Genomic DNA, 8,556 nt, shown 5'->3' with positions numbered 1-8,556 from the left:
TATTTAAGTGTGTGTATGGGGGTGGGGGGAGCAGGGAGGGAGAGAGAGGCAGACAGATTCAAAAGTAAATTCAGAGGAAAGATTAAAAATAAAAATAAATTTCCTATGTAAGTGGGCTCTGAATTCATTAGAGAGGTATTTTCAGTATCAGAAAATGTTAAAGATTAAAGGTTAACCTGAAAGAATCTACTTCTCCTTTATTTTACAAATGAGAAAATTAAGGGCCAAGGGCACCAAAGGAGTAAGAGGCAGAGTTGGAACAGAATAGAATCAAGGATCACCAAGTCAGTGTACTTCCAATTTTAATGTGGCAAAAGCAATAGTCAGACAAGCATGCAGTGAAACGCTTACTGTTTTGAGTTCTAAAAAAGGTTTTATTTTATTTTGAGAATATTATGATCAGGAGATTAGGAATATCCAAGTCCTGAGCTATTACTCAGCCTCTGTCCTAGAGAACTCTGGGAAAGAAAGACTAGTCATGTAGGGAAGCAATTATTTATATATAAGTGAGTCAATATTAGAAACTGTCAAAGTAGGGCTTTTTGGTGAAAGCTGAGTTGGAGTATGTGACTCAGGCATGATTGATGAGGTAGGACTCATCTTCTTCTGAAAGTAAATCTTAAATATGCCTGGAAGAACTGGACTAATGCAGTATAAAAAGGCAGGAACCAAAGGAACACAAATCATCTTAGATGCTTAATTATATATTCAGAAGAAAGAGAAAGGGAGAGAGCAACCTGGTTAGGTTGCCCTAGGAGAGCAGCAGAGAGGGTCCCATACTACTTTTAAACTATTTCTACCTGTTGATTAATGAATCTAGCCAAGGAAGAAAATATAAAACAATTTAAAAAAAATTCCTAGAAAAATAACTTCCTCAACTGGGCCCAGAAATCTATCTGTAGGTTTCTATTGTACCAGTTAAAAAGAAAGAGAGAGAGACTGGGGTAAAGGGATCCACTAGAGTAAAATGGTGCTAAGACCTCCTGTTCTAGGCTTTCAGCTCAGCATGTTTTCACTTATACTTCAGAGACTCTGAATGTAGGAATACAAACAGGGACATTTCTCATTGTCTAAATCATCAGCATTAAAGTCTGCTGCAAATACACAGGATCTGGTCTGCCAAGAAGCAGAAAAACAAATTAATGATCCACTGGTCACAGTTATGACCTTTAGTTTATGAGCTTGTCACTATATTCCAAAACAACTCTCCTTCAAAATGATCCTCAGAGCCTTCTTTGCTACCATTTCAAAACAAGGCCATCCAAACTAAACAAATGTTAAATTAGCACATTCAGGAGCTATGAAGTCCCACAGCTACAAGAAAGTCATTGAACACACTGCGAATTTCTACATTCCAGTACAAATGTTAAGAAGACATCTGTCAGCCATCCTAACGGCACATTCAGAAAAAGTCCTCCACCACCCCCTAATCAGAGCAAGCTGAAATCAAAATCAAATCCTTTCTCCTCTTCCCTCCTGCCATTGAACTGTACATAACACAGACATAAAAGATGGACCCCCCCCTGACTAAAGAGTGACGTTATAATTTGAAGCGAGACCTCGAGGTGAACTTTTCAGAGCCTGTTCCTCCATGCACATCCAGACTTCTGAAAAATTTGCTGAACAATTGCTCTGAGGTGGAGGTGAACTAACTTTTCTTCTGCCAACTTTTTTTTCGTGAAACAAACTAACAATAATTTTCTAGAAAGAATTATTATTTTTAATGTCAATTACTTAAAACTGGACTTACCTACTAGGAGACCTGAGAGACAGCTCTCCTCAAACTGCAATGGAAATCTCTCATCTCTAAGGACTGGTCTGAAAAGACAGTTTTTCTTTCCCAGATCGCTTATAAATCCAAGAGCCTCCAGGAATCATGAGAACCTAAAAGCTAGGTCTCTGCTGTGGTTTTAATCTCAGGATGGTCCAAATCCAAGTCTAATACTCATTTCCACACCCACGTGTGTTACCCAACTTCTCTGGAGCTCCACACAACCTTATCACCGCCTCTAGAAGCCACAGATAAGGCACCTGGCAGCCTCTCCTTCCACCATCTGCCTTGGCTGGTGATTCCCAGGTAGCATTGGAGCAACAAAGTAGTGTGGTGGTTACAAGGCTCTGAAGCAAGACTGCAAAGTTTGAATTCTGGCTCTTTATTGCATCAGCTATGTGATTTGGGACACGATAATTGCTCTGTGCCTCAGTTTCCTCTTTTGTAGTATTGAAATAATAATTGTACCAATCTCATTTTTTTTTTAAGGAATAAAGAAGTTTCTACACTAAAAAGCACTTAGAACATTGCCTGCTAAAAAATAAGTGCCTAATACATGTGGGCTATCATATTCACTCTGATACTTAAGTGGAGAGGCAGATGCAGCTGTGTTAGTCTAGGAATAGTGGGCTTCAGGCACCTCCATCTGCCCAGCGCCCCTTTTTCCTACTAAGTGTCCGTCCCAGGACTCCCTTCCTACGTTCATGGCCAGCCACTTAACTATCTTGCACATTCTTGTCACTAAGATTCCCATGATTAGGTTTCAGTCTTTCAGAGTCCACAAGACAGATGGAGGATTTAACTCATATCAGTTGGAGAACAGATGTTTATTATCGTACTGTTCCCCGATACTATATTTGCATTTTGACAACAGTCTTCTGAAAAAACAATAGCATGACTCATAGCTCACACACTTCCCACAGTACATGAATTATCTGAGTCCACCCCAAACCTGAATCAGAATCTCTAGGAACAAAGCCTGCATTTTATTTGAATAACAAATGTATTGAGATCTAACATACTGCACAATTCACCTTTTTAAAGTGTACAATTCAGTGGTGTTTATACACAGAATTGTGCAGTTATCACCACAATATAATTTCAGATCATTTTCATCACCCTGAAGAGAAATCCCACAGCCATTAGCAGTCACAACACACTTTCCTTTCCTCCCAGCCCTATGCAACCACTAATCTACTTTTTAATCTTTATTGATTTATCTAATTCTCAACATTTCATTCAAATAGATACATGCAATATGTGTCCTTTTGGGACTAGGTATCATCCCTTAACTTAATGCTTTCAAGGGTCAACCATGTTGTCTCATTTATTGATATTTCATTCCTTTTTATTGCTGAATAATATTCCATTATATGGATATACCACATTTGTTTACCTGTTCATCAGTAGATGAACATTTGGGATGTGTTGTCTCTTCTTCATCTAGATTCTTGAGGTGGAGTATTATGGTATTGATTTGAAATCCTCATTCTCTTTTTTTTTTTTGGAATTGACAAGGAAATTTAGTTATTTCTGAGATATACATTTTAAAGTAATAACTAGAATTATGACTTATAACATTATACCAGAACATATAAGATTTTTAGAAATTTCATGTAATGTCTGAAACATTTATATTAACATATTTCCATACAAATAATCCAATGAAAGTTTAGTATTAGTTGTTTTGTTTGTTTGTTTTTTTATACTGCAGGTTCTTATTAGTCATCAATTTTATACACATCAGTATATACATGTTAATCCCAATCACCCAATTCAGCACATCACCATCCCCACCCAACAGTGGTTTTCCTCCCTTGGTGTCCATACGTCTGTTCTCTACATCCATGTCTCAACTTCTGCCCTGCAAAATGGCTCATCTGTACCACTTTTCTAGGTTCCTCATATATGCCTTATTATACGATATTTGTTTTTCTCTTTCTGACTTACTTCACTCTGTATGACAGTCTCTAGACCTGTCCATGTCTCAACAAATGACTCAATTTCTTTCCCTTTTATGGCTGAGTAATATTCCATTGTATATATGTACCACAACTTCTTTATGCATTCGTCTGTCGATGGGCATTTAGGTTGCTTCCATGACCTGGCTACTGTAAATAGTGCTGCAATGAATAGTGGGGTGCATATGTCTATTTGAATTATGGTTTTCTCTGAGTATATGTCCAATAGTGGGATTGTTGGATCATATGGTAAATCTATCTTTAGTTTTCTAAGGAACCTCCATACTGTTCTCCATAGTGGTTGTATCAATTTACATTCCCACCAAAGTGCAAGAGGGTTCCCTTTTCTCTGGACCAACTCCAGCATTTATTTGTTGTTTGTAGATTTTCTGATAATGCCCATTCTAACTGGTGTGAGGTGATACCTCATTGTAGTTTCGATTTGCATTTCTCTAATAATTAGTGATGTTGAGCAGCGTTTCATGTGCTTCTTGGCCACCTGTATGTCTTCTTTGGAGAAATGTGTATTTAGGTCTTCTGCCCATTTTTGGATTGGGTTGTTTGTTTCTTTAATATTAAGCTGAATGAGCTGTTTATATATTTTGGAGATTAATCCTTTGTCCATTGATTCATTTGCAAATATTTTCTCCCATTCTGAGGGTTGTCTTTTCATCTTGTTTATGGTTTCCTTTGCTGTGCAAAAGCTTTGAAGTTTCATTAAGTCCCATTTGTTTGTTTTTGTTTTTATTTCCATTTATGTAGGAGGTGGGTCAAAAAGGATCTTGCTGTGATTTATGTCAAAGAGTGTTCTGCTGCTGTTTTCCTCTAAGAGTTTTATAGTGTCTGGCCTTACATTTAAGTCTTTAATCCATTTTGAGCTTATTTTTGTGTATGGTGTTAAGGAGTGTTCTAATTTCGTTCTTTTACATGTAGCTGTCCAATTTTCCCAGCACCACTTATTGACGAGATTGTCTTTTCTCCATTGTATATCTTTGCCTCCTTTGTCATAGACTATTTGACCATAGGTGTGTGGGTTTATCTCTGGGCCTCCTATCTTGTTCCATTAATCTCTGTTTCTGTTTTTGTGCCAGTACCATATTGTCTTGATTACTATAGCTTTGTAATATAGTCTGAAGTCAGGGAGTCTGATTCCTTCAGCTCCGTTTTTTTCCCCTCAAGACTGCTTTTGCTATTCGGGGTCTTTTGTGTCTCCATACAAATTTTAAGATGATTTGTTCTAGTTCCATAAAAAATGTCATTGGTAATTTGATAGGGATTGCATTGAATCTGTAGATGGCTTTGGGTAGTATAGTCATTTTCACAATATTGATTCTTCCAATCCAAAAACATGGAATATCTCTCCATCTGCTGGTATCATCTTTAATTTCTTTCATCAGGGTCTTATAGTTTTCTGCATACAAATTTTTGTCTCCCTAGTTAGGTTTATTCCTAGGTATTTTATTCTTTTTGTTGCAAAGATAAATGAGAGTGTTTCCACAATTTCTCTTTCAGATTTTTTCATCATTAGTGTATAGGAATGCAAGAGATTTCTGCGCATTAATTTTGTATCCTGCGACTTTACCAAATTCATTGATTAGCTCTAGTAGTTTTCTGGTGGCATCTTTATGATTCTCTATGTATAGTATCATGTCATCTGCAAACAGTGACAGTTTTACTTCTTCTTTTCCAATTTGTATTCCTTTTATTTCTTTTTCTTCTCTGATTTCATGACTAGGACTCCCAAAACTATGTTTAATAATAGTGGTGAGACTGGACATCCTTGTCTTGTTCCTGATATTAGAGGAAATGCTTTCAGTTTTTCACCATTGACAATGATGTTTGCTGTGGGTTTGTCATATATGGCCTTTATTATGTTGAGGTAGGTTCCCTCTATGCCCTCTTTCTGTAGAGTTTTTATCATAAATGGGTGTTGAATTTTGTCAAAAGATTTGTCTGCATCTATTGAGATTATCATATGGTTTTTCTCCTTCAATTTTTCAATATGGTGTATCACATTGATTGATTTGTGTATATTGAAGAATCCTCGCATCCCTGGGATAAATCCCACTTGATTGTGGTGTATGATCCTTTTAATGTTTTGTTGGATTCTGTTTGCTAGTATTTCATTGAGGATTTTTGCATCTATATTCATCCATGATATTGGTCTGTAATTTTCTTTTTTTGTAGTATCTTTGTCTGGTCTTGGTATCAGGGTGATGGTGGCCTCATAGAATGAGTTTGGGAGTGTTCCTTCCTCTGCAATTTTTTGAAAGAGTTTGAGAAGGATGGGTGTTGGCTCTTCTCTAAATGTTTGATAGAATTCACCTGTGAAGCCATCTGGTCCTGGACTTTTGATTGTTAGAAGATTTTTAATCACAGTTTAAATTTCATTACTTGAGATTTGTCTGTTCATATTTTCTGTTTCTTCCTGGCTCAGTCTTGGAAGGTTATACCTTTCTATGCGTTTGTCCATTTCTTCCAGGTTGCCCATTTTATTGGCATAGAGTTGCTTGTAGTAGTCTCTTAGGATGCTTTGTATTTCTGTGGTGTCTGTTGTAACTTCTCCTTTTTCATTTCTAATTTTATTGATTTGAGTCCTCTCCCTCTTTTTCTTGATGAGTCTTGCTAATGATCTATCAATTTTGTTTATCTTCTCAAAGAACCAGCTTTTAGTTTTATTGATCTTTGCTACTGTTTTCTTTGTTTCTATTTCATTTATTTCTGCTCTGGTCTTTACGATTTCTTTCCTTCTGCTAACTTTGGGTTTTGTTTGTTCTTCTTTCTCTAGTTCCTTTAGGTGTATGGTTAGATTGTTTATTCGAGATTTTTCTTTTTTCTTGAGGTAGGCTTGTATAGCTATAATCTTCCCTCTTAGAACTGCTTTTGCTGCATCCCATAGGTTTTGGATGGTCGTGTTCTCATTGTCATTTGTCTGTAGATATTTTTTGATTTCCTCTTTGATTTCTTCAGTGATCTCTTGGTTATTTAGTAACATATTGTTTAGCCTCAATGTGTTTGTGTTTTTTATGTTTTTTTCCCTGTAATTCATTTCTAATCTCATAGCATTGTGATCAGAAATGATGCTTGATATGATTTCAATTTTCTTAAGTTTACTGACGCTTGATTTGTGACCCAAGATGTGATCTATCCTGGAGAATGTTCCATGCCCACTTGAGAAGAACGTGTAATCTGCTGTTTTTGGATGGAATGTCCTATAAATGTCACTTAAATCTATGTGGTCTATTGTGTCATTTAAAGCTTCTGTTTCCTTATTTATTTTCATCTTGGATGATCTGTCCATTGGTGTAAGTGAGGTGTTAAAGTGCCCTACTATAATTGTGTTACTGTTGATTTCCTCTTTTATAGCTGTTAGCAGCTGCCTTATGTATTGAGGTGCTCCTATGTTGGGTGCATATATGTTTATAATTGTTATATCTTCTTCTTGGTTTGATCCCTTGATCATTAGGTAGTGTCCTTCCTTGCCTCTTGTGACATTCTTTATTTTAAACTCTATTTTATCTGATACGAGTGTAGCAACTCCAGCCTTCTTTTGATTTCCATTTGCATGGAATATCATTTTCCATCCCCTCACTTTCAGTCTGTATGTGCCCCTAGGTCTGAAGTGGGTTTCTTGTAGACAGCATATATATGGGTCTTGTTTTTGTATCCATTCAGCAAGCCTGTGTCTTTTGGTTGGAGCATTTAATCCATTCATATTTAAGGTAATTATCGATATGTATGTTCCTATGACCATTTTCTTAATTGTTTTGGGTTTGTTTCTGTAGGTCATTTTTTTCTCTTGTGTTTCCCACTTAGAGAAGTTCCTTTAGCATTTGTTGTAGAGCTGGTTTGGTGGTGCTGAATTCTCTTAGCTTTTGCTTGTCTGTAAAACTTTTGATTTCTCCATCAAATCTGAATGAGATCCTTACCATTTAGAGTAATCTTGGTTGTAGGTTTTTCCCTTGCATCACTTTAAGTATATCATGCCACTCCCTTCTGGCTTGTACAGTTTCAGCTGAGAAATCAGCTATTAACCTTATGGGAGTTCCCTTTTATGTTATTTGTTATTTTTCCCTTGCTGCTTTCAATAATTTATCTTTGCCTTTAATTTTTGCCAGTTTGATTACTCTGTGTCTTGGCATGTTTCTCCTTGGGTTTATCCTGTATGGGACTTGCTGCGCTTCCTGGACTTGGGTGGCTTTTTCCTTTCCCATGTTAGGGAAGGTTTCGATTATGGTCTCTTCAAATATTTTCTCTGGTCCTTTCTCTCTGTCTTCTCCTTCTGGGACCCCATAATGCGAATGTTGTTGCATTTAATGTTGTCCCAGTGGTCTCTTAGGTTGTCTTCATTTCTTTTCATTCTTTTTTCTTTAGTCTGTTCTGCAGCAGTGAATTTCACCATTCTGTCTTCCAGGTCACTTATCCGTTCTTCTGCCTCAGTTATTCTGCTATTGATTCCTTCTAGTGTAATTTTCATTTCAGTTATTGTATTGTTCATCTCTGTTTGTTTGTTCTTTAATTCTTCTAGGTCTTTGTTAAACATTTCTTGCATCTTCTCGATGTTTGCCTCCATTCTTTTTCCGAGGTCCTGGATCATCTTCACTATCATTATTCTGAATTCTTTTTCTGGAAGGTTGCCTATCTCCACTCCATTTAGTTGTTTTTCTGGGGTTTTATCTTGTTCCTTCATCTGGTATATAGCCCTCTGCCTTTTCATCTTGTCTCTCTTTCTGTGAATCTTGTTTTTATTCCACAGGCTGCAGGATTGTATTTCTTCTTGCTTCTGCTGTCTGCCCTCTGTTGGATGAGGCTATCTAAGAGGCA

This window comes from Balaenoptera acutorostrata, chromosome 5 (assembly GCF_949987535.1).
Source record: "Balaenoptera acutorostrata chromosome 5, mBalAcu1.1, whole genome shotgun sequence".
Classification (NCBI taxonomy): domain Eukaryota; kingdom Metazoa; phylum Chordata; class Mammalia; order Artiodactyla; family Balaenopteridae; genus Balaenoptera; species Balaenoptera acutorostrata.
Note: the sequence above shows the minus strand (reverse complement) of the source record.